At 39.7% G+C, this 26799-nt stretch overlaps 2 non-coding genes across 2 annotated transcripts; one reads left to right on the top strand and one right to left on the bottom strand.

The window, feature by feature from the left end:
- The first annotated feature begins 16296 nt into the window (after nucleotides 1-16296).
- TRNAA-CGC (transfer RNA alanine (anticodon CGC)) lies at nucleotides 16297-16368 on the top strand. The gene has a single exon. It is a non-coding gene; the product is annotated as a tRNA-Ala (tRNA).
- A 288-nt stretch (nucleotides 16369-16656) lies between these two features.
- Nucleotides 16657-16727, bottom strand: TRNAG-GCC (transfer RNA glycine (anticodon GCC)). The gene has a single exon. It is a non-coding gene; the product is annotated as a tRNA-Gly (tRNA).
- Between the last annotated feature and the right edge of the window lie 10072 nt (nucleotides 16728-26799).

Raw genomic sequence — 26799 nt, 5'->3', positions numbered from 1 at the left:
CAATTGATAGTTGGGGTGGGTAGGTAATTCAAGACTAAACATTTTCTCTCGGTGCAATAAAGGCATTTCTCCACTCTTCTGGCATCCTGGGTTTGCAGTTACCCTTCCTTGAATGTGGTCTCTGCTTTCTCTCTGGAAGTTCTTACCTCTGTCTCAGGTGTTCTAAAATCTTATTGTGAGCTTTGATGTCTGTCTTTTTCTATTCATTGTACCAAGAACTCTGCAGAAACATGTTCTTCAGTAACAGGATATTTTCTTATATTATTTCTTTGATCATTTCTTTTTATCAATTTGCCTCTCTCTCTTTCAAATTCTTACTGTTCTGATTTTGTACCTCCTGTATTGGCATGCTTGATTTTCTTATTTTTCCTCTCCTGTAGCTCATCTTTTTGCCTTTTATATTATTTTCTCTGGCTGACTTCCCGAACTTTATGTCCTAAACACTCTACTAATTTTTAAAAATTCTGCTGACATGCTTTTTAATTTCTGTGAACTTTTATTCTTTTCTTCCTCTCTACTTCTTTTTCTTCAATAACATATTCTTCTTGATTTATGGACACAATCTGTCACTTAGTTTTCTGATTATATTACTTATACATTTTAAGCACAGTTTTTCTGTCCTCCACATCTCTGTTTCTTCTGCATTCAATTTTATCTTTTAAAAATATGTATTCCTATTTTGTATTTTGGAGGTGGCATTCACGTTCCTGGGGATAGTGGGCTGTCTCTTAGGTTCTAGATGGAAGCTCTGTAGGCTAATTGGAGGCTCTGTGCATGTGTATGCGAGTGAGGCGATGTGAAATGAGAGGGATGTGGCCGATTTGAGGCTTCACTGCTGCAGGGTAAAAGGAGAGGGACCTAGCTGCCCAAATGTCAGTATTGTTGGCCTTTTATTTGGGCCAGATCCTTTGTGTTAATTTTCTATGACTGCCATAGTAAATTGCCACAATGACTTAAACCAACACAAATTTATTTGATAGTTCTGTAGTTCAGAATTCTAAAACAGGTCTTATAGGCTAAAATCAAGGCTATTTTTCTTTCTAGAAGGTCTACAGGAGAGTTGGTTTTCTCGCCTTTTCCACTTTCTAGCAGCTGACCACATTTCTTTCCTCATGGCCTCCTTCCATGTTCAAAACCAGCAATGGCTGGTCAAGTCTTTCTCATATCTTATAACTCTGACCCTGACTTTCACTTTTCTATCTCCGTCTTCCATATTTAAAAGACACTCTGACTACTTTGCGCTACTCAAATAATCCAGGATAATCTTCTTACTTTAAGGTCAGCTGATTAGCAACCTTCATTCCATCTGCAACCTTAATTCCCCTTAGCCATGAAACATAACATATTCACAGGTTTGGGGGATTAGGACTGTCTTGAGGGGGGGTCACTATTCTGCTTACCACACATTCCAATTTCCTGTCTGATGATCTCTTCTAGGTACAGAACAGGGAACAGAACTGAGATGTCTTGATATTTTACAGGAATTTCATATATTCCCCCTGTTTTCTATTTTTGCAGGGGCTCACTTCCCATTCTCTTTTGTCTCAGTGTGGGTTCCCCATAGTTTAATTCTTCTGGAAAATGAATCTCTGGTTCTTGCCAAATATAGAAGGAGATCCATCCGTAAACCGGGAACCTGCCTGGGAGGGTGATAGCTCCCTAGATGGGGTGGTCATGTGTGTGGGTAGCTGTGTCACTGGGTAGTGTGGCATGAAGATATGAGAGGCTAATGGCTGTTCTTTCCATTTTCAATTCCAGCCACTATTCCCATCTTTTTAGGTACCTGGTGTATTCCTAAGCCTTCTCAGCAGTCATCCATCTGCTTTCCTTCTTTCAAATTTGTTGACCTCCTTTTTTCACTCATTTCTTCTCACATTATTTTTCCTCCTGTGAGTTTTTACCTTTTTTATTCCTTTATGTTTATTTTAGTGAGATATTTTGGAAGGATCAGAGATAAACAAGTATAATCATTAACCAGAAGTTGTTTATCATTTTTAAACAAGTGATAAAACTGGAGAACAACAGGTATTATTTTAGGTTGTCACTAAACACGGAGAGAGGTTCATTATAAATTGAGAGGTACAGATTTGCAAATAAACATTCATGTTCAAGTAATTGGAAAAGAGAAAGAAAAAAGAGGAAAGAACAGATTAGGGAAGCACTGAAGATTAAGATTGTTCCAAGTCTGCAGAACTGATCTGATGTCACATTTTCAATGGGATTAATGAAAGAAGGCCACACTATGTAAGAAAAACTATGCAAGTTCTTTCATATCACTACTTCTGCATTTTTGAAATCTTAATTTTGAATCATCTCTGAGTTCTCCAGATTATAACTGCACGGTACCTTATTTTCTGAGACAATGCACACCTAAGAATTTCTTCCTTGTTCCCTGATGCCCGAAAGACAGCTTGTCCAGGTGTAAATAGTTTAGTTATTTTTTTCTTTAAATCTCTTCAGATGTTTCTCCATTGTCTTGGGAAGGTGTTATTGTACAGGTGTAAAGATGGCTTTTCCTTTCTGTACAGCCTGCCTAGGTGCTTCTGAGACTCTTTTTTTTTAGTTATTAAAATCATAAATTTAGACAATTTTGGGTTATATGCTATTGATAGTCTAAAAGTAATAAACAGTGAAAGTTGCTTTAACATACATATTGACACATTTCTGAGATTAGGGTAAAATATGTAACAATGTTGTAATCAAGGATTCCTTGAATCAAATACAGATGGTCCTGCTTAATGATCTGTCCTAATTAAAAGCTGTCTTAATTTTTAAATCAGCCTTTCCATGGAGTCACAAGTGGGATTATAAATTAAAGACCAGTAAAAAGCTGAATCACTTAATTATCTGGAAATTTCTTACTTTAAAATCTCTGTAAATCTATATAACTACTTTAACCCTCCTTATTTCAGAATGTCAAAGCCACAAAGGCTAGTGTTTACCCTTTCTGTAGGAGCTGACATATATGTGAAGCTTTAGCTTTTATTACAGAGTGGTTGTTGTTACAGTCTGACTTCGTCATTTTATAGGCAAAAAAACTACTTCAGCTGATTTAATTGTCATTTCAATTTTTCACTTTTTTTTTTTTGCACTTTGGAGACATTCTCTATTCAAACTACAGAGTGTCTACAAATTGTCTCAGAGTGTCAATTTCATGGGCTATACAGTCCTTAAAGATAGGGTCAGGTCTCATCCATTTCTATATTTGCAGGGCCAAGCCCAACAATTAGTTTGAAAGATGCAGAGTGCGGGTGAGGTGCAAGTTGTGCATTTATACTAGAGCGTATATTTAAGCCAGGAGTCACAATGGCCTTTCTCCTACCACTGCATAGTCCTCTGGGCCTCCCAGAACAGATAGTCCGCCCTCTGGCTTTAGTTGTAAACCTATCTGGAGGCATGGATTGTAGCTGAACATACATAGGATGTTTGCCTTTGGGAGGTCCATGGCCCATGCCACCCATGGAACTGCCAACAGCATATCTGATGACATCTTGAGAGGTTGAGTGGAGGGTTAGGATACTGTTGTAAAGCTGTAGTACAGTTGAGTGAACAGCCTGATATAATGCAAGTGTTGAAGGAGATGAGAAGGAAATGAAAGTCCTGAAACCTGCTCAGGAAGGTGAGGTTTACCTAGATGGCAGGGCTGGAGAATGACAGAAGAGAGCAAATGAAAAATTGCTGAATTCCTGGGCATAGGACATATGGAATTTGAATTCATATATCCCAAATGAGTCTCCATCATTATTTAGGCACCTAATTTTTAAGAACATCACTATTCTCTTCATATTCACAGGCATATATACCTGTATAGTAAATTGTACTATATTTTATTCCCATTGAAGAGTTAAATCTATTTAATCTCCATTCTCCAATGGAGAATTCTTAAATCATGGTCTCTGACTATTCCTTTAATGAACAAGTGAAGTCTTGTGAATAGCTTGAGTATTTCAACAATGGTCAAGTAAGCTTATAAGCAGAAACTTCTATGTAACAGCTGGATCATTGCCTTTATCTAAGAATTAATCTTCCTAAATTACACTCTAAGTATTTGTTTCAGCTTCTAGCCTTGCCACAAGTCTATGGGAGATCTGGTTAGTGTTTATGAATGACCTTCCTAATGGGTGGGAGAAAGCAACCCTCCTGCCCTCTCTGCCCTGCAGACTTCTCCAGTTTTTTCTGGTGCCTTTGTTACAGAAGAATTCCAAGATCATGATGGCTCTGATTCGTCAAAATCATTTGGAAAAGGTTTCATTCAGATCCCAACCCTATCATGAAATGGATATCAAACTGGAATATGATCACAGCAACAGCCATAGAGGAGTCCTTAAATACCTCTTCCCAAAGGATTATTTCTTTATGATGCAAGTTGAAATCCAAGGAAATAATTAATATTCCTCAAGGCAATAAATAAGTAAAACAATAAAGTAAAAATTCAAAGCCATAAGTAAAAAGTAAGGAACTTCTCTCAAATTCCTCCCAGAATTTTCCTGTTTAGGTATCCCAGGGATCTTGTGTGTATAGCCTCCAAACGCTATGGTTCCTGATGGTTCCTGTGTTCCTGGTAACTAATCTATGAATTTTATTCTATTTAATTCAGTTATGTAGAAATATCTAACATTTATTACTTCTATGTGGCAGGTCCAGTTCTAAGTGCTTTGCATATATTTACTACTCAATCTCCACTTAGATTTTGTTATTCCTGTTTAGAAACTGAGGCACAGGAAGGATAGCAATTGTCTCAAGGTTGTTAATGTAGGAAGTAAGAGAACTAAGATTCAATCCCAGGCAATCTGGTTCCAGCATCAAAGTGCTTAATCACACACAATAATGCCTCTCTAAAATTCTTACTTTGTTACACATCATTATCAAATCCTATGATTTTACATAGTTTTCTGAGTGAAAAGAGGAAGCAAAGGAGAGCTGCTCAAAAATGTTAGAAGCAAATGTTATCCTGCTGTGTTCATTTTTTAAAAATCTTTCACTGACCTCATGAGTACAAAGAAATGTGTCCCCATCCAGATAAAACACCAAAGTGGTGTTCCAGAAATGGATTTGAACTCCAAATCTTTGATGATCGTAGATAAGAGACTTGGGAGAACCTAATTTAAACAAATTGATTTGAGCTAAAGACAAAGCTCAAATTAATGGTACAACCTAGAAATGCTCACTGAAAGGCTAAATCTTTGGATTTTTATACTATTTGGAAGAGGAGTGGTTCTGTTAATAGGACAGACTTTGTGCAACATATGTTAAGAAAAAATTTGGAAGCACTTAAAAAATACAAGCTGGAAGCTGAATCTTGTAAAAAAAAAAAAAGAGAAAAAATCCTTAAAATATTTTGGAGCTTTTAGGAGAAAGTCAATATTAAAATTAGCATGAATATAGAGAAAGGGCTTTATGAGTCGAGTGTCTGTTGTTTTTCTAAATGTCAGCATGGAAACCCAAACAGACAGAGGTGAGTTAGGTCCCTGGAAAGACTGACTGGGAAAACTGAGTGTTAAGTTTGTGACGTGGTTGATGGCAACCAAAAATTGTCAAATGCATGATGACAAAGTATTTCCTGGAACTAGGGGCTGCTTCAAGACATATAAACAAGGGTAATGTGGGGACCCATGCTTTAAACTAAGATGGGTTATTGCCACACATCACCAGCTGTTCCCAGAGAGGGAACAATGTTTCCAGAGAGGTCTCTGGAATTCGGAAACCATTAGCATAGTTTGAGCTGAACTTTATACTGAATTGACAGTCTTTGCATACAGCAGAGGAAAACACCCAATTTTAAAACATAACTTCCACTCTTTCATTTTAATGTCATAATCTTTTTTTTTTTTTTAATGTCGTAATCTTGAAAACAGAACACTTGGCTATTAACCGAGACTAGGGCTTACTTCATTACAGCTCTTAGAGTTTACCCTGAAAATCACATTTCATTGAGTCCTTAACTTTAATTCAAGAAAACTTCCTCTAGAGGTATGACTACCTACTCCAAGGAAACAGGAAAGTGTATTTGAATTCAAAGTTACCGTCGGACCCTTAGTTTTCTCATCTATGAAAAGGAAGGTTTGGTCTAAACCCTCTATAAGAGTTTGTGGGGATTTGTTGGTGTTGTTTTTAAGCCTCGTAATCAAATTCAGATGTTGTTGATATGACCTCCCTAGAGTGACTATCAGTTCTAACAGAAGAGAAGAGACGCCTAGGGGTGTGTGTGTGTATATGTATCAGACATACCCACACATACATACGTATGTATACGTGTGTATACGTATACGTATACGTGTGTATACATATACGTACACGTGTATACATATACGTGTGTATACATATACGTATACATGTATATGTGTGTATGTATATATAATACTCAGAAGTGAATATGATGCTCAAGAAATTTACCACACTGAAAACTAAATAAGAAGCCCTCTCTGCAAAAACCAGAAAAGAAACTTACCTAGCTTTCCCAGTATGCTTCTCCAGAACATTTTTCTCCCCATAGAGTAAGAAAAGTACTTTGCAAAATTCTTAAAACATCAGCCTAAATAGAGTTGTGACTCCTTGTAAAGTCATGGGTGTTTCTGGCTCACACTTTACCATTTAGGTTACCGTTTTTGTTACCGTAGTGGTTTTGTTTAAAAGTCTGTCCCCTCTAATTAAACAGAAATGGAACTGAGTCAACAATGGAGTTCTAGAAGCTGACAAACTGAAAATGTCAATAAGCTGTTAAAGACATGCCCTGTCAAAAGATACTAGGAAGTTGCATTGATCCTGAATCCTTAAGAGAAAAAGACCTTTAGATCAGAGAGCTCTCCTTAAAAGGAGCTGAGGAACCTTAGCCTAATCGTGATTCTTTCCCCTTGCGAACGCTTTCTGATCCACAGGCTCAGCAACTTGGCCATGCAGCAATGGCATTCTCTCTGTACTGTCTCCTAACCCTTTTTTAAAATGCAGAACATTTGTTTAGCAGAGGGCACCAGTGCTCAGAAAGCATACAGGTCTGATGGTGTGCGATGATTCTGTCTTTTATCTGTCTTTATCCTTGGGGGTGGGGGAGGGTTCTTTATACCTGGACCACAGAGCAGCCATCTCCATGAAACTTTTAACTAACCCAGTAGGCTTCGAATTTTATCGTGATGGTTGCACAACTTTGTGACTATACCAAAAACCAGTGAATTGTACGCCATAAATGGGAGAATTATATCTCAACAAAGTTGTTATAAAATTTTTATAGTGTGTAGCGTCACACCTGGATACAGTTCTTGAGTCTTAGCCCAAAGGACTGACTCTCTAGATGCTGAGTCCAGGCAACCGTGTTTTAAACAAACATTTCAGGTGACTCCAATGAGATGACCCAAGGTCCACACTTTTAGGGAAATCTAAAAGAGGTGCTACATTTTGGTACTTCCTCTAAACAAGAAAAGAAATCCCACAAAAGTTCAGAATAATCAATAATCAGTAAACAAGTAGTATAACCATCCTTCAGCAATCATGAATTTGATGCAATTCATAATTCCCCATTATGAATGTGAATATTATCAGTACTGTAGGAACTATGATAAATTTTTACTGGAACTAGGTCAGGAGTCCTCTCAGATAACTTATATGAGTATTTATCAGGCCACAAAGGAGTTTTCAGTACATTTTCTTACTGAATCCTCACAAAAACCCTATTGAGTTGCAGGAGCTGTAAAAGCCACCTGTCTTCTACAGATGAGAAGGTGGAGATTCAGCAAGGGTAAATGTTTTGCCCCGAACACCTAACTGATAACTGACAATCTGCTTGGATACCAGGTCTTCTGACTCCTAGTTCAGCATTCTTTTCACTATAAAAATCTGTCTAAAGATGCTTCCTCAGCATATACCAGCATGGCCTGCCTCTAACCTTTAGAAGCTATTGTTTGAGCATATTTATGAAGTTTCTATTATTAATGATGCTAAGAAACTGTACATCATTTTTTTCTATCTGTATCACAAAAAGAAAATGCACAACTTAACACATTTACCCCCAATTTCTGTAACAGTTTTGTCTAAAAAACTGGATTAATGTACATCAGCAGTGGGGAGCATCTGTGAATGTGTGTGTATGTTGAGAGAGAGAGAGAGAGGAAGTAGATATATGGTGTTTCCATATGTTTGTGGAAAGAATGGAATATTATTCTAATGTGAAATTACAAAATAGAATTATCAATTTGTAGGTGAACTGTTAAAAGAAACGAACATGTATTGGATAATTACTATAAATCTACTTCTCTCCTCTCACCAATCCCCACCCCTCCCTGTCTCCATTCCTTAAAGACATGCATTGGGCTCATGGCCTGCTCCACCCAGACCCCACCATCTTCCTGAGGTGAATTAATGTCCCTGTGAATATCTCAAGCCTTTCAGTTCCTTGATCATCTCATCTTTATTAACCACCTCCACTCTACCTTAGATACCCATTCCCATGGTGATGTCATCACCCTGAACTTCCCCATCTTTGAAATATTTGTTCCAAAGATCCCACTGACCACAGCTCTCTCATTTGACCTCAAGGAATTCTTCAAGCATCTGGTCAACCCATTCCTCTCTTTATTACTGTTTAGGAAAATCTTAGATTGTATGTTCATCTCTTCAGTTGTACTCTTGTCGATTCCCAAATTCCTGGCCCCATTGTCCTTTCACCATGGGCACCTTCAGAATCTCTACCCAGGCAATCTGGCATTCCCCTTTCTCTGTGCCTACTGCTGACCACTGGCTCTCCACGTTTCTCTCTTTAACCTCATCTGGGTTTCAGTGCTGCCTGGAAATCCTTCCAGCTCCTTTAGACTTTTTCCATTTTCATCAACCCTTTACACACAATAACTTGTCTAATAAGGCCATGTCGATGGACTCTCTTCTTTGCAAAGGAAATAGAAGCTTTTTTCATGGAAATGTCTTAAATTTACTACCTCCAAAACTATACAATTAACTATATGCCAGAACCCATCTGTTCACACTTTTCTCTTGCTTCAAGAAGGTAGACGTGTCTTCTTTAAGGGAGACTTTTAAGATATTCTTTACGCGGGCCTCCCACTGTTGTGGCCTCTCCCATTGCGGAGCACAGGCTCCGGACGCGCAGGCTCAGCGGCCATGGCTCACGGACCCAGCCGCTCTGCAGCATGTGGGATCTTCCCGGACTGGGGCACGAACCTGTGTCCCTTGCATCGGCAGGCAGACTCTCAACCACTGCGCCACCAGGGAAGCCCAAGACATTCTTCACATATCTTTGTTGTCTCCCTCTCTTCTGACTCCATATTTTTATTCAAACATATTGAATCTTCTTCTCCCTTAAATTAAAAACAAAACAAAAAACGTTTCTTATCCCTGGACCCTCTTCAATCTACCATTCTTTCATTTAGTTGCTCAAGTCAGAAGCTTTGGAATCATTTACTCCTTTCTTTTCCTTATCCCCCATATCCAATTGATATAAAAGCTCTGCCAAACCCATTTCCTGAATATCTCTTTATTCATTCAATTTTCTTCTCCTCCATTTCCATGCAAAGTCTCTAAATCCGTGTGGTCCAATAGAACTATAATGTGAGCCACATGTGTAAAATTAAAACATTTCTATTAACGATAAGTAAAAAGAAAGAGAAATTAATTTTAACGATATATTTTATTTAATCCAGTATATTAAAATATTATCATTTCAACATGTAGTCATCATGAAAAAAAGCTACTAATGAGATATTTTACCTTCTCGATTTGGATTAGCCATATTTCAGTAGACATGCGTTGCTAGTGGCTACCATATTTGATAGTGCACCTCTAAATCATCATCTCTTGCCTGAGCCCATCATTTCTTTGCTTGATGCCAGAAGGAAGCTTCCAGTGGTCTCCTTGCTTCCTGTTGGGACCTACTTCCATATGTTCTATAAATTTCAGCCAGAATGCTTTTTCTAAAAATAAAATCTCACGTTCTTTTCCTCTGTAGAACTCTGCATGGTTTCTCGCAGCTCTATATGCTTTTACGATATTTACAAGACCCTGCATAAACTGGACCTTGTCTACTTTCCAGCTTCCTCTCTTCCTTGTCATATTCCACAACACAGCACACACACCCCACTACATATATTTTACTCCTGAGAGGTTTATGATCTTCTTGGCTTCGAGGTCATTGCATATTCTGTTCTTGCTGCATAGTTTGCTCTTCTTCATCCTTATCCCTATTCATCCTCAGTAGGCTAACTGCTACTCATACTTCAAGTCTCCACAGAAACCTTCCCTGATCCCCTAGTCTGGATTATGTGTTCCTCTTGGGTGTTCACATGGAATTCTTAGTTCCTTCTACCATAGCCTTTACTGTACTATCAATGCTTTCTTTATATTCACTGCTTCCTCGCTTACCCCTAAGTACAGTCAGGCTGGGGGCAGGACTAACTTTGTCACTTTTTTTATCCCCAGTTCCAAGCACAGTGCCTAGCATGTGGTAGGTGATCAACAGATCTTCACTGAATAGATGAATGAGTAAAATGAATACATGTGACCTTTTTTAAGACAAGAAAATTAAAAAAGAAGAATCTTTCCTATTTGCAAATTCTCCTGTGATTAAAGGTAGTTGTGTCTCTTGTCCTTTCTTGATTCCTTGGATCTCACTAATTTCCAGATGAATTTGCTTCAAAAGAAATAGTTTCTTTAAGGTAGGTATTAAAAGGTAGAGAGCATGAAAGAGCTTCCACTAGAAGAAAGATAGAAAAACTTCCCAGAGAGAATAACTGAATTGCATGGCATATATTAGAAGAATTAACCTTTGATTTTGTGGTGAAATAACCATTATTAAAATTAAACAATGACTTCCATGTCACTAAATCCAAGGGACATTTTAAATCATCGAAATTTTACCTGATTTCTCAGGTGGTAGTGTTTTTAAACTTATCTCCCTGTTGAAACGTTCTTTTCCAGTTGGGATCCCTGAAATCTTACTCTGGTTTTCCTTCTGTCTCCCTGGCTGTTCCTTTTCATTCTCCTTTCTCAGTCTTTAAGTATTAGAGTTCCTCAATGCTAAACCCTTAGTCCCTTCTTGTCTCATTCCCTGTTCTTTCCCTAAATAGTCTCATCCAATCCATGACTTTGTTTTCTCTATACCAGTGCTTCTCAAATATATATTTCAACACCAAACCTCTCTTCTTGTCTCCAAATTCATCATCTAAGTATCTACTTAAGATCTCCGTTTGGAGAGATCAATGCACCCTAAATTGAACAGAATAAAAATGGAATTAATAACCACCTATAAAGCTCCCTCTCCCTCCAGTGTTTTCTGTTTCATTGAATGACACTACGGTGCACGTAATTGTTTAAGTCAGAATACTGGGAATCATCTTGGACACCTCCTTCTCCTGTAATCGCTATTTCCGTAAGTCAATCAATAGTTACTGAATTAATATCAGAGATGTTTTACATTAACAAATATGTACAGAGCCCTTAACACATATATGTATTATATGTTATATATTATTATTGTATTTATGCAATATATACATCTATATTTGCAGAGCAATGGAATTTTTTCTGAAGTTCCACACATTTATCTAAATGCTCTTCATTCCCTATTCTTGTAACAGTTATTGGAAACAGCAGTTTCCCTATCTATGTAACCACTGTTTGCTTCTTTCTACATTCACAGGAAATCATTCATTCTCCACTTTTCCTCTTTTGTGCATCATTTTGTTTTCTTTTTCAGATCAGTTGTGCAATCTGTATGTGTAACTTCTCACTGTCACATTAATCCTATTCCATTGTTAACACATTCCATTCCCTTACATCCCCTTCTTTTGAAGCCTTATTGAAGGGTAATTTACACACCATAAAACTCACCCATTTTAACTATCGAATTAAGTAATTTTGGGTAATTTTACTGAGTTGTGCAACCATCACCATAATCCAGTTTTAGAATATCTTTTAGAATATCTTCATCACTGCAATAGAATCCTTTATGTCCATTTACTCTTAAACACCCTTTTAGCCAATTTCCCACTTGAAATTGTAAAGCCAGGATGTATTACATGCCTCAGTAGAACTCAGTGAGTGCTTGGTGCTATGGGGAATAGAATAAAATACAATACCTAATCTCAAGGGGGCTAGCTAGTTGGTAAAATAAGACCTCAGTCAGAGACCCACACAAGAGAAAATAGATCCTATTTCCCGCTTTTGTGAATGGGCCAGTATAAGACTACAGAGACTCCTGTCATTGAGCAGATAATCTACATTTGGAAAAATCTTTCATACCCCATACAGATAGATTTTTTTTTTTCTCCTTGCAGCCTTACAACACTCTTTCTTAAACTGACCATTGATAGTTTCCAGAAGTATGGGCTTTTTGTAACATCTTTTCTCTCTTCAATGTCATCTTAAATATGTACCTCCTTCTGTTTCCATCTATTTGTAACCAGAATCTAAATTATAGAATTTGCATCTTTCCAAGTAGACTCTAACACTGTTCAATAAATACGTCAAATTATGATCACTATAATTTTTCACTTTGGGGTACTAGTGAAAGGAGTCATGTTTATTAACTTTCTTTGAATTAAATGTAACCAGTAGCTTTTCTGGCCCTTGGGTTGTTATTAATAATTAACTGTGGTGATGAAGAATTACTAATAGTTATGACCCTGAGGAGCAAAATAATGTATTTCAAAGAGCTGCCTGTACCTTTAAGTGTTGAGTAAAGCAATTCAGTCCTTTTTCATCCAGGAAGTCACAAGCACAGGGCATTCCCAGGTGCCAAGTGCTGATTGCCCTGCTCCCATCCTTTCCTAGTCTCATTTTGAGCCCTTCTAACGGCCAGCAAGTCAGCAGGGACAGCTCACTGGAGGAACCCATTAATGTAATGTGGGGATGGGGTAGAGGAGACAGGATATGTGAAGCTAAGAAATGTTTGTTTTCAGCATGTGAACACCTGCCTCCACCAGTTTTATTTTATATGAAGGAAAATAGGGAGAAGTTGGAATGCGTTAGCTTCTTTCATCCTCTAGCAATGCTAATTTCCCAATGTGCAGGGCCCTGGGCAGTGAGTCCTCCATTGTCAGAATTTTGGTAGGCTTGGGTGCTCACATAACTAGGTGAAGAGCTTGAGAAAGTACCTACTGGAACGCTAGGTTCTCTACCTTGGCTGCATATTACAGTCACCTGGGAAGCCTTTAAAAACTCCTATGCGCAGACCACCCTCAGACCAATTAAATAAGTATATTTAGGGATGGGATTCAAGCATCAGAATTTTTTTTAAAGCTTGCTGGGTGCTTCCTGTGCAGCCACATTTGAGAACCACTGGACTGGTGATAGACATCTCTTGGGTTTCTTTTTCCCCAGTTTTATTGCAACATAATTAACATATTGTATTAGTTTAAGGTGCACAACATGGTTTGATATATGTATATTTTGTGAAATGACTAACACAATGAGGTCAGTTAACAATCATCACTAGACATCTGCTGTTATCATGAAAATAGCCCTCAAGCAGTGGCTCTCGGGCTTAGCTGCACACCGGGGTAACCGGGGAGTTTAAAAACATACCGATGCATGGGCTTCCGTGGTGGCGCAGTGGTTGAGCGTCCGCTTGCCGAGGCAGGGGACGTGGGTTCGTGCCCTGGTCCGCGAAGATCCCACAAGCCATGGAGCGGCTAGGCCCTTGAGCTATAGCCGCTGAGCCTGTGCTCCGCAACGGGAGAGGCCACAACAGTGAGAGGTCTGCGTACCGCAAAAAAAAAAAAAAAAGATACTGATGCCGTGACCCACTCCTAGCGATTGTGACTAGCGATTGTGACTTAATTGGCTTGGGAGGGGGCTCAAGCAAGTATCAGCATTTTTCAAAGGCCCTCTCAGTAATTCTAATGTGCAGACAGGAGTAAGAACTACTGCTTGAACTGGGAATAAACATCTTAACTCGTTGCCAGCTTAGAGGGAAAGATGCTGTATACCTGCTAGACGAAGATTGCCATGAACTGAAGCAAGAACGTGAAAGGAAATGTGGAAGCAGTACCAGAGATAAAAGTTACCTGCCTCAAAGTAAGATCAATCGTTGTGAATGGTGTGTGTGTGTGTGTGTGTGTGCGCGCATATGCACGTGGGCACGATGTGTGTAACAGAGACAGAGACTGAGAATTGGGGAAATTTGTCCCCAACCAAGAGAGATGTGCTGAGGGTGGAAGATAGAACTGAACTTTTTAATACTTCATAATTTTGGACACTTGGTCAGCCTCTCTTCATCTGCAAGCAGAGCTGGGGCAGTTTTATTTGCATATAGAATAGATGGGATCCAAGAAGTATTCCCTAATCCAAAAATGTGCCTTCTCTTTCACCTTTCCCATCGACCACAATGGCTGAAAAAGCCGTCTTTCTCTTGGGTTATGCCAGACCAGTAAATTGATTTCACATTCTCTGTTGGTTTTAGAGCTTGGCTTCATTTTCTTTATCAAATGCACCAAGTTAGGCCCTGGACTGGTAGGAGGAGTGAACAATTTAAAAGAAGCCTTCTCTAGGCTTAGCTCTGAACCTTAAGAACAAAGGTTCTTGCCTGAGAACAAAGTCCCAGAAAAGAAGTGCCTCAGGTGATGGAGAAATAAGCCATAATGTGAGGAAGGGATCCTAAAGAGGATGTCAAAGATGAGGTCACCAAAGGCAAACGAGCTTCCTTTACAATTAACTGAATACTGCAGTTGTAATTTGCACTGGTGAAAACCCTGGTTGATGAAAAATGGTTCTGTCTCTGTTTCCCGACTCAGAGTCAGCTGAAGGTGTTCATGTTCTAGTGCCTCTGGATGGAAAGCAGGGGTTGGTTTGGAAATGTTTTGGTTTGGAGTAGAGCTCCTTAATGACTGTCCACTGACGTGGCTTTTTTTTTTTTTTAACATTCTGTATTATAGCTGTATTAGATCAGTATGTGGCTTGTTCTCATTAAAAACAAAATCTGATTATGAGCCATTATTTGTTGAAATTACTGTAAGCAAACAGTAACATTTATTTTTCATCTAGGACTTGATTATGAAACTTGTGGTTTACCCAGAGTTATTTTGAAACTTCTGCTTTTCTGCTCTGGCTTTTGGCCTGCTGACTATTCCATTTACGAGGGGTGCTCTGCTGCAACGGAAAGCAGTGGAAATTCTAGGCCCTCACCGTTTGCTTGCTGGGTCAGCCTTACAGGTCGGCTGGAAGTGAAGGTAGCCCAGCTCCCCTGACACCAAATCTCTCCCCTGCTCTTTCCCATCAGGGTGTCTGAGGCTTCTCTCTGTCAGCCTTCACTTCCCTGGGGTGGTATCAGTTTAAAGTGCACTGGGAAGGGTCAAACACATCATTTCATTATAATGTAAGTTAGCTCATCATATGACCCAACACTCAAACAATTGGAGAGGCAATTTCCAAGGAAACAGGACTCGAGGTACATTTCTTCATTTGGGGCTGGTGCATTAAGTTAGGTGCGGTTAGTTAGGAAGGGTTCAGAAGACAATAAAGTAGCTGTTAAGTGACTTACATTCCTATCACAACATAGTCAGATGGGCCCAAGGTGTAAATATCAAACAGCAAGCAGAGTGCATCTTGAGCAGGTACTTCGCCTCGACTTTATCATTTGTACAAGATTAAGCTACAAAGAGGGTATCGGTGTCAGTTTCTTTCAGTTTGGGCCCCACGCAAAGAACACGTTGTGAAGTCATTTTTACCTCCAAGAGTTGGCTGTAATCCCTACAAAACCCAGTTTATGGGGATTTGGCGTGAACACGTCGTTTTCCTGAGACGGGGCGGGGAGGGGGGTGGCGTGGTGGTGTACAGGTAAATCCAAAAGGGTTTTGGGTGAGCAAAGAAGGTCCCCACCGCTCTGCTTCAGGAGCGTCTCTTGTGGTCCCTGGGCAGCGTCCGTGGCTCTGCCCGCCTGCTGGCCCCTCAGTCGGCGTCGTAGGCGGGGTTCCACCCCGCAGCAAAGCGGCGGGCTCAACGCTCCGCCCCACACCTCTGGGTTCCGGGCCGCCTGCGCAGTCAGCGCGCAGAGGAGTCGAGCTCTGGCGGGCGCTCAGCGCGCCGACGTCCCGCCCCTCCGGCAGGGCGCAGGGTACCGGATCCCTGGTCGAGCTCCAGGCGTCCGGCAGGAGTGCTCGAGAGCTGGTCAAATTTGCGGCCCACCCCGCTGACTGCATGGAGTTCCGATACACCCTAGAAGCAGTTTAAGGCGGTGTAGGAAGGGTAGAAGCGAGGTGTCGCAGAAGCGCTCACCAAAATAAAGTCTTAAAATTTAACTATAGCGATTGGACTAGTGCTGGACTGAATGAATACCTATACCAGAAAAACTTTTCCCGGCTGGGGGATGTAGCTCAGTGGTAGAGCGCGCGCTTCGCATGTGTGAGGTCCCGGGTTCAATCCCCGGCATCTCCAGGCAGCCGGGGTAGTCTTTTAAATCTCAGAACACTATATGGTCCATTACTTTTTGCTCATATACTCTAGGGCCCCCCCAAAAACGTCTAAAAGAAAGGCCCGAAAAATACGGCAGATGTCAGGGAATCGGCAGTTTCGACTGCTCGAAGAAAAAGTGAAACGGGAAATTATCGTTGATTTGTCTTTCTTCATTTGCATAAAATCAATGTTTCTACGTTTTAATTGAACTTCTTTTGGGGTTCTGAGATGTATGATAAAACTGGGGTAAGGGAGAAAAATATCGCTAGTTGCATTGGCCGGGAATCGAACCCGGGCCTCCCGCGTGGCAGGCGAGAATTCTACCACTGAACCACCAATGCTCACGGGGGAAGTGGTTCGTCCATACTCTACTAGAATAGATATTTACGTGTGTACTGCTTTTATGTTAATAATTATAAATTTATGTATTCAACATCAGAGGAAGCTATGGATTTTTTAAATTAAATAACTATAATAAAATATTCAGTTAACATTTACATAAAATTCTCATTATATTTACTTCTGTTGAACCTTATGAGGAGATTCTCTCCTCCGAAGTCGTCCTTGGTGAAGGGGGCAAGTGAAAATTTTGTCATGTATACACAAGATTACATAATTACTTAGCTGTATCTTCAGATATTTAGATAATTTAGAACAACCACTCCCTTTTTACTTTTCTTATCTTAGCTATTCAGACAAATACATGAAGATATCTGTCAGGGTTTGGGAGTAGGGATGATGGGGCCCCAAGTTATAAGAGTATATTGGAACTGTGAGATCTGAACAGGGAACTTTGGAGCATTGGTGACTGACAAGTGACCTAAATTCTCTAAACTGCCCCTTCCTTAATAGTGAGAGACTTGATCCTGGGACCTCTTTCTACTCTAATAGTATGAGTCTGATCATTTACCCTTAGTTTCCATGAAGTGTAAAATTGCAAACCACACACCAAATATATATAAGGGGGAGAAAGTAAAGTGAAGGAAATTCATTCGTGGAAATGAGTCTAAATATAAGAGAGAAAGGCTCTGGATTTAGGCATTACTGGCCCTTTATCTCTGAGAGGGAAACTCCCAGAGATTTGCAGGATCTTTGATAGCCAAGAAGAATTTTGGGGGGAAAAATACATGAGAAAATAGCAGAAAACACATAGCAGTTACTATGTGCTGGGCTATGTAAATAGCATTACATATGGACTTCAACCCAGTGAAGTAGGTATTTTTATAATTACCCTAACTTAACAAATGAGAAAACTGAGGCTGTTAGAGGCAAGATTGGAACACAAGTGGTATCATGTTTAACATTTGGTTGCTTAGCCACTGTCCTGTTCTGCCTACAACAGAATAAATCACTGTGTAGTTATACCAGAAATACTGCGTGTGTAGCTCAGGAACACTATATATCAAGAGTGGAGTTAAAGAAAGATCATAACACACTGCTGAAATAATGTAAGAGCTTCTACATCAAGATTTATTTTTAAGAACTTTTTTTTAGTGTGTGCATACAAAGCAGAATTTGAAGAAAAATACATTACAGAATTATAAAGATGTAAAAGATATAAAGAGATTAGAGAATCAAGAAATCTAGACTACAATCTTAGTAACCCATGGAAGAACAAGTTCAAATCATTTCACCTCTCAGAACCTCAGTTCTGAGAGACGAGGTTTTAAAATTGCATTCTGAAGGTCTCTAGCTTTCCAGAAGTGCCTCAGGGCCACTAGCTAGTGGGGCCTCACCTTCTTTTCCCGGGCCCCTCACTTCACCAGCTCATTTATAAACTCTCCCATTTATTTGCATCTGTTTGATGGGTTACAAGTCTAGAATAAAAAACATTGAAAAGCCCTCAACTAAATGACCTAAGTTCATTTGAATCTGAAATGTTATGATTCAAAATAAAAAAAGCAATCTAAAAAAACCTCAGCATGAGAAACACTACAAAAATTTTAAACAGGTGGAAGGAATCAAATAAGAAGTATGATCTAATGGCAAACATTATTAGTGACCTACCAAAGGCTATTTTACTTTTTTTCTTCCTAAAAGTCTGGGAGAGGCTACCTAGCTCTAGGGACAAATGTGGTGCATTAAGCCAGTTATCCCATTTTCCTTTCCAAAGATTGAGCCGGGATGGGTTTGTGACAGTTCCTGCCAATGAGAGAAAAGAATGGTCAGCTAGGGAAAGACGATGTGTATGGAAGATCTCTTTAGCCCTTTCTTTCTTGCTTGTAACACTGCCTTGTGAGGTATAATGCTTAGAGCTGCCCCAGCCATCCTGTGACTTGCAGGGAGACTGAGGATGACCCAGCAGAAAGAAAGAGACATTGCACCATCCTGGAATTTTCTCCAGCCAGATTTTAGGTTAGGTCAGATAATTAAGGATCTTAATTGTTTAAGCCCCTTTGAGCTTTTTTGTATTTTGTTACACGCAGCCAAAGGCATGCAGGGTGTGTGTGTGTGTGTGTGTGTGTGTGTGTGTCCAGCAGTTCATACACTTTCTGGTACAAGTCTTCTATTCTGTAGAGAATCAATACCTTAAGATTTGGGTGAGGCTAACTTGCCTCTTCATCTCTATTTTTCTGTCACAGTGATAGGTCTACCCAAATATTTTCCCTTGCCACTGTGCTTAAATAGAGATGATATGTGATGATAGCAGGGGTAATCAGAGTCCTTACCAGAACTTTCTTTCCAGAGCTATAAGCAAAGACTATATTTTTGATGTGGTGGGCAAACAGGTTGAATGTATAACTGGGATTGTTTGTGGCCATCTTGCTTGTCCAAAAGAGTTAGGGACATACGCACCCCTAGTATGACATTGAGCCCCTAGAAGCAGCCATGCCTAACTAGAACAAATTCTGATTTTGCGTTTATATGAGTCCGTAAATTGTCCTTATACAATAAGTTGTCTTTTATTTTTTAAATCAGTTTGAATAACATTTATATTGCTTGCATCTGAACAACACAAATTGAGAAGTTATTTTACCCCAAACAGTAAATTTAGAGAACTCATTACTCCAGAATGTGCTATAGGCTGAAAATATGGAAGTTTAAAAAAAGTTTAAAGAAATTCATCATCAGTGGTTGAATGACCAAGAGACAATAAAAGCCATACAAAAAGTTTGAAGGACCCATCCTTAGTTGGTTGGACTAGTATTAATTCTGTAGCAAAGGAAGCCACCTAACAGAGCATTTGGAGAGATGACCTGGCAACAGTGTGTCAGAGAGATGGAAGTAAGAGAAACTAAAAGTAGGGAAATTCACCGAAGAAGTGGTTACAGTGGGAGTGGAGAGGCATGAGGTCTCTAGCATGAGGCAAGGCAGGAGGAAGAAGAAAAATGAATCTAGAAATCCAACTTAAGTGAGTGGGAGAATAGTGGTGTATTGTAGGGAAGTAAGGAGAAGAAAGGACGGGAAGAAAAGGGTAAAGTGTTTACTTCTGGAAATACTGACTGAGGTAAGTAGGGGGAGACCCTTACTGGGCAGCTGACGCCTAGATCCGAAGAAATCAAGGCTCCAAGGTGGAGTGGGGCGTTGACTGTACAGAAGTGAAAAGTAAGAATGTAGATGTGGAGGGAATCACAGAGAGAGCAGAGAGCTGAGGGCAGAGCCTTGGGAAGGTCTATTTTAGGGAATGGCAGGAGTTGAGGGGACAAAGGGAGAAAATCAGGGGAGTGGTGTGTCTGGAATCTGTGGAGACATGGCTTCTCAGGCAGGCAGAAGCCTCCCCCTTTGCTAATTCTGAGTGACACCTCATGACAAATACTGGTATTACTGTGTTTCAGGGATGTGCTCTGAATTCACACCAGAGATGCTGTGGCAGGCGATGATTTTGCCCTTGGTATGGTCAAGCATGGAAAGATCACAAGATGGCACACACTAACCCTTTCCCTAGTCTGCTGGGCTCCCGGGCTCTGATGAGTGGCCCCCGCTGAGGCTGGCCAAGAGGAAGAAAGCAGGGAGTGCCGTGGAAGGTTACACAGTCACATCTCTTAGGAAACCTGGTCTTTGGGACAGCCCCATGGGCCAGGCAGGGGCTTGTAATTCGCATCATAGCACCTTGGGACACTTGCTCAAGGCACCTAGTCCTGGCTGGTGTTGGCTCACCATGGAAATGTGGCCAGGCTTATAGCTGAAGAAAGCAAACCAGTTAGAAACAGAAGTAGTTCATAGAATGCATAGCCACCAAAGCAATGACTTTTTTTTTTTTTTTTTTTACCTTGTGAGTGATTGTATTGATTTAATACACACAGCTTATTTCTGTCCCAGGTTACAAACTAGCCCTGGGGAAATGGTGGAACCAGTCATTTGGATTGCCCTTTACTGGCTGGGAATTAAATCATTACTTATTCCATTTTAGAATCATAAGTAGTACCCCAAGGCCTACTTTCCTAAGGATTAGAATCAAGGCATGGAAATGAAGAATACAGGTGTAATTCTAAGATGCATGCAAGATGTTCAGAATGTAGCAGTTTTTCCTGGAAAGCTGTCACTGCAAAATCATCGCGCTCTCGATACGCTCATTCCTAGTCCTCCAGCATGTCCAGTTAGTCAACACATCTGATTCCCCCCCCTTTTATTTATTTATTATTTATTTTTTGCGGTACGCGGGCCTCTCACTGTTGTGGCCTCTCCCGTTGCGGGGCACAGGCTCCGGACACGCAGGCTCAGCGGCCATGGCTCACGGGCCCAGCCGCTCCGCGGCACGCGGGATCCTCTCGGACCGGGGCACGAACCCGTGTCCCCTGCATAAGCAGGCGGACTCTCAACCACTAGCGCCACCAGGGAAGCCCCCTCCCCTCTCCCCCCTTTTAAAATGGCATTGAATCTTGCTTTTCCTCCTCATGCTCATCCCTCCCTCCTACCTAGTGCAGACCCTTATCAACTCACTCCTTGGTTGCCTGGGAAACCCCTGGTTTCCTTTGCCATCCTGTGTACTGTTACCAGTTGAATTTTCTCCCTCCTTCTCCTATTCCTTCCCTCACTCCCTGCCTCCCTCTGTTTCTGATTTCCTTAATTTTTGAAAATGTAATCATTCCTTTATTGCTGGTTCAAAAATTGAATTAATTTCAAATCCATACAGAGTCCTCAGGCTATATGGGTGTGAATTCTTTATCCTTTTCTTGTGACACCCATCTCTGGATGCAGCATTTATTCAAATACTCTTGAGCTGTGTCACTTGGTCGCTCACCATCTAGGGGCAGAAGTGGCTTTCCCCTCCTTTCCCAAGGGCTCCCTCTTCTTCCTCTCAAGTCATTTGGTCTCTTAAAATATATTTTTTCAGAAGTAACCCATGCAGATGGTAAAAAACTCAAAAGGGGTAAGAATACACATTAAAAAGTAAGTCTTAAAAAAAAAAAGGTAACTCTTCACCCCACCACAGTCCAGTTCCTGGGTTCCATTTCCTACAGGCAACCTGCAGTCATTCATTTCTTGTGTTTCCCTCCACAGATATCCTATGTAGGTACACATATAGCATTCTACTTTTATGCACAAATGGTACAATACCATACACACTGTTGTGCTCATTGCCTTTTCTTTCTTTTTTCAGCAAAATAGATCTCAGAAAAATTTCCTTCTATGTGCATGTAGAGCTACCTCTTTCTTTTTCATGGCTCTATCATTTTTAACTGCCCTTTACTGGCTAGGAATTAAAATATTATTTATTCCATCTCACAATCACAAATGGTGCCCCAAGGCCAAGTTTCCTAAGGATTTAGGTCAAGGCAGGTAAATGAAGACTGCAGCTATAATGTTATGAGGCATGAAGATGATGAGAATGTCCATTGCATGAAGGTTCCATCATTACCTTAGCCAGTTCCTTAGCAGAGGACAATTAGTCTGTCTCTGATCTTTTGCTAGTGGAAACAACACTGAAGTGAATATCCTTTAACAAAAGCCATTTTGCTCATGTATGAAACATGTACACGATAAATTCCTAGAGGTGCAACTGCTAAGTCAAAGGGTAAGTGCATTGAAAATTTCAATACATATTGCAGAATTACTCCCAAGAGAAGTCTGTATTTTTTTAAACAATGATTTCATTATATTACTCTTTTGCTTACCAACCTCCCAGTTGCAAACATTTTCTAAACCTTGCTAGATTCAGGTGCATCCTGTGCAGTTGCCCAGAGCCTCGCACTTGGATGGTAATGGCACACACCATAGCTTGTATGCAGCATGCAGAAGGAGTGGGTTAGATGTATTACAGAGCAACATGGGTGCTCTCAAAAGCATGATACCTAGTGAATAATGTAGGCTAGGGGAAAATGAGATATGACAAGATAAGGTACGTAAGTTTAAAAATAATGTATGTACAGCTTTCCTGGTGGCGCAGTGGTTAAGAATCTGCCTGCCAATGCAGGGGACACGGGTTTGAGCCCTGGTCTGAGAAGATCCCACGTGTCGTGGAGCAACTAAGCCTGTGAGCCACAACTACTTAGCCCGCGTGCCACAACCACTGAATCCCACACACCTAGAGCCCGTGCTCTGCAACAAGAGAAGCCACCGCAATGAGAAGCTCGCGCAGTGCAACAAAGAGTAGTCCCTTCTCACCGCAACTAGAGAAAGCCTGCGCACAGCAACAAAGACCCAACGCAGCCGAAAATAAATAAATTTAAAATACAATAAAACCATGTATGCAAAACATGTTTTGTAAGGTCACATATAAACAAAAAGATGTATATTAAACGCAATATAGTGATGGCTTATGGGGAGGCAAAGGGAATGGAATAGGGATATGGGGATAAAAGTGAATAAATATATGAACAAAACAACAAAGGGGTGTGGTCCAATGATAACAATGAATCATGAATAGAAAGTATAAGTAGCTCAACTCTAGACAACTGAGCTCTTCTCAGCTCAAAAAAATGATGAAAAAGAAAAAGTAAAGCATATATGTTATAAAAATGCAAACAACACAGAAAGGTATAAAATTGAAAGTAAAATTTTCCCTCCATTCTAGTATTCCTTCTCTTCCCCATTTCCTAAATCCAGTTCTTAAAATTTTCAGCCACTAATAACTTCTTGTTTAATTTATCTCTCTGTATATCCATTTCAGCATAGGCAGATCTGCCCTTACTATAATAATGGCTGAGTCCTCCGTGGTAGAGAGAGAAAGAGAGAACATAATGTAATCAATCCTCTATTGATGAGCCCTGTTTGCTAGAATGTTTCTCATTTTTAAATTGATTTTTGAGAGTATTTGTTTATAAACAAACCTCATTTGTATTTTCCTTTTTTGAGCTCCTTCAGTATTTCTAGTCCCTGTCAAAATTTAGCTCTTAATTATTGACAAAAAAATTTATATTTTTTACTCTTATTCATATCTTCCTATTACATCCTACCTGTAGTCAGAGAAAGTTTTATACAGCTGTTTTGTTTGCATGATTGCTTTTCAGCAGTCCCTAATGCAACGTTGGATATAAAGTCAGTGTTTAGATATTCTGACTGATATTGGGAATTACATGGGCAAAGTAACCTACTCTCTAGTTTTGAACAAAGATGTCCATTTAATGGATTGAAATAATAAGGAAGATATGTTATAGGCAGCAGAAACGATCTTCTAAGCAAGGAACAGAAGAGCTGGAACCAGCTATAACTTTATCAAGGCTATTAATATATCAAAAGGAAAAAACAAAATGCGTCTCTGGGAAGGGGTTGGGGATACTTGGCTTGGAATAGGGAGGCACACTATAGCTATATGCAACTCATCCAAGGGTGAGAAGGGCTCAGACTGTCATCTCTAGGTTACATTTAGAATATACAGTGTATGCTAAATAACATGAAGGGGCAAGAAAGCCTCTCTGACCAGCGGTGAATTATCTTCCAAACATCCTTTTTTTGTTCAAAACTAGAGAGTATTCATGACACATTGTAGTGCAGTAGATTACAGAAAGATCTGATTTCCCAGTGTTCGAACCGGCACATCCTGTGCCGGCCCTGCTAGTGCTGGCATACCACAGAGCCTCTGCTCCCAAATTCTGGCTTTTTTTTTTTTTTTTTGGTGTGTATTCTGTTGTTTCCTCATCCTTATGGCCCTCAGACATGCTCTTGGAAATGATTCCCAACTTCCTTGCTTCCTGGTACTTCCTCTTTGGGGCATTTATCTCCTTTAACCCAGTGCTCTGAAGGCTCAGTTCAGCTCAGTTCCTAAGGCCCCAGATTGGATGCAATAGGCCTAGAGAATAGGGCCAAGGCGATGTCTTAAATAACTTCGTGTCCCCTCAGCCTTTTGCACAGATTTAGTTTTCTCTAAGCGTGTGCTAATATGATGGACAAATCCATCTTTTGAGTGGTTTGCAAATGCCTTGAACCTTTTCCATCCAGGATTGAGTCATCCTAGCAACAGAAGCTGTGGAGGTAAGATATCTTAATAGAAACTTAGAGACTTAACTTTGGTTGAATACTAAGAACCATTAACACATTTGTCTTTATTTTTTCTTTACCTTCATTTATTGCAAGGGGCTGTATTACAAAGTCATATACCGTTTGACTTTGTTTTGATCCTTAACATTCATGACCATCTTATCTTGAGTTTATGCTTAAAAGGTTAATACTGCTATTAGTTACTTGGAGACCTCTTCACTCTTCCCCTTTCCTCTGTTATGTATATACAGTATTTACCCAGAAAGGATATTGCACTGGTGAAAGGAATATTTCATTTGGTCGATTAACTGAATGTCCAACAGACAAATTATTTCCAATTTAATGTGATTTTTTTTCCCCACACTTCTAAGACTAATCCTATGTAGTGGAAGAAAAATAACAGGGCTGGTGAAAACAACTAAAACTGCATACAGTATTTTTAAGAAATTAGTCTTTGTTCAGCTTGAACTAACAGCAAAATAATTACCATAAACTAGAACACTTGTAGTTAACAGATTGAGGAAATTAAAGTTTAAGTAACTTGCTTAAAATCCTTCAAAAAGTAAGTGGAGGGTTGGAAATATGACTCCAGAGCTTATACTCTTGACAAGTGGTCTATAACAGACCCATAACAGATTTACTCTGTATTTGATTTGTATAACTTTCCAGTTATTTTAAGTTCTATATATTAAACAATTGCATCAGTGGATATTACTAGCAGTTTTTCCTTTAGCACCAGGTAGCTGGAAGACATCAAGCTAATCAGATGTCTTCTACTATGACCTTAAGGGTCATTAAACCTGCAGTTGTTCCTCAGAAGGGTAAAGAATTCTAAATATAATTGCCATATTCTGACTTAATGATCCCATATTATAGCACAAATACATACTATTAAAATAACATTCAAATGTTTGAACCATTGATAGGAATTCTTCCTATAGGATCCTTCATGGTCTTGAGGAATATTATGCCTGGCCAGAAAAGCTAAGTCTGCTCAGATACTAAGTAGTTTCCTTGGCTCAGTTTACTATCCTGAGTGAAAGTGCTTGCCCAAGTCAGTTGAGAACACTGGTTAAACAGAACACCCAAAGCTTCTCCTACCAGTGTTGAGTAATAAAGAGGCAGGCTTTATCAGTCACCCCTTAGAAAGTACCTGTAGACAGTTGTATGGAACACCTGTGGCATGATATAATAGTTAAAAGTTCAGGATCAGATCAGGCCAAGTTTCAAATCCCACTTCCATCTCAAGCTCTCTGAACTTAGGCAAGGCATTCACCTCTCAGTTTTTCCCTTGGTAAAATGTTTTCTCAGTTTTTCCCTTGGTAAAATGTGCACACGGTTGGACTTACCTCTTAGGGTTATTGTGAGAAGTAAATGGGCCAACACATAAAAAATTCTCCCACACTGTCTAGCAAATAATAAACTTAGCTCAATAAATGTTGGTTATTAATAATAATAAATGAGCACCAATATGGCAAAACCTGCTTATAATCAGTATAAAGGTGAGTAACATAGTTATAAGGACCAATAAATATAAAACTGAGAGAAGAAACAACATAGTATCCAAAATATATTTTTTGCGGAGTTAGCCAAAAAGACCGTTCTTTATTTCATCAATATTTCATAGTCTTTGCTTATACTTTTTGCAGCTATTTTGGTAGGGATGATGTCAAAACTAATAATCATGATGGCCTTTTATGTTTATAGTATACTTATGTCACGAAGTACTTTCACAGGCATTTTGCTTTGCAACAATCCTGTGACAGCTAACATTTCCTTGTTTTAATAGTGTAGAAACTGATGGTTAAAAAAATAAAACTACCGTTTCAAAGAGGCATAAGGTTTTTTTCATTCTAAATTCCTGAATTTTCTTCCATGGGAGTGTGGAGCATGTAGATAAAGTGATCTATATATTTAACACAATTAGTGAATCAGCAGAAAGGATTCAATTGGATTTAGTTTGCCTCAGAAATTCAGTCACTTCAGTTTAAATAATTTGCAGTGTTAAATTTAAAAGTGCAAATGCACAAATCACTTGGAGACAAAGCTTGATTT

The sequence above is a fragment of the Lagenorhynchus albirostris genome, chromosome 6 (assembly GCF_949774975.1).
Source record: "Lagenorhynchus albirostris chromosome 6, mLagAlb1.1, whole genome shotgun sequence".
NCBI lineage: Eukaryota > Metazoa > Chordata > Mammalia > Artiodactyla > Delphinidae > Lagenorhynchus > Lagenorhynchus albirostris.
This window is presented reverse-complemented; position numbering and strand designations above follow the sequence as displayed.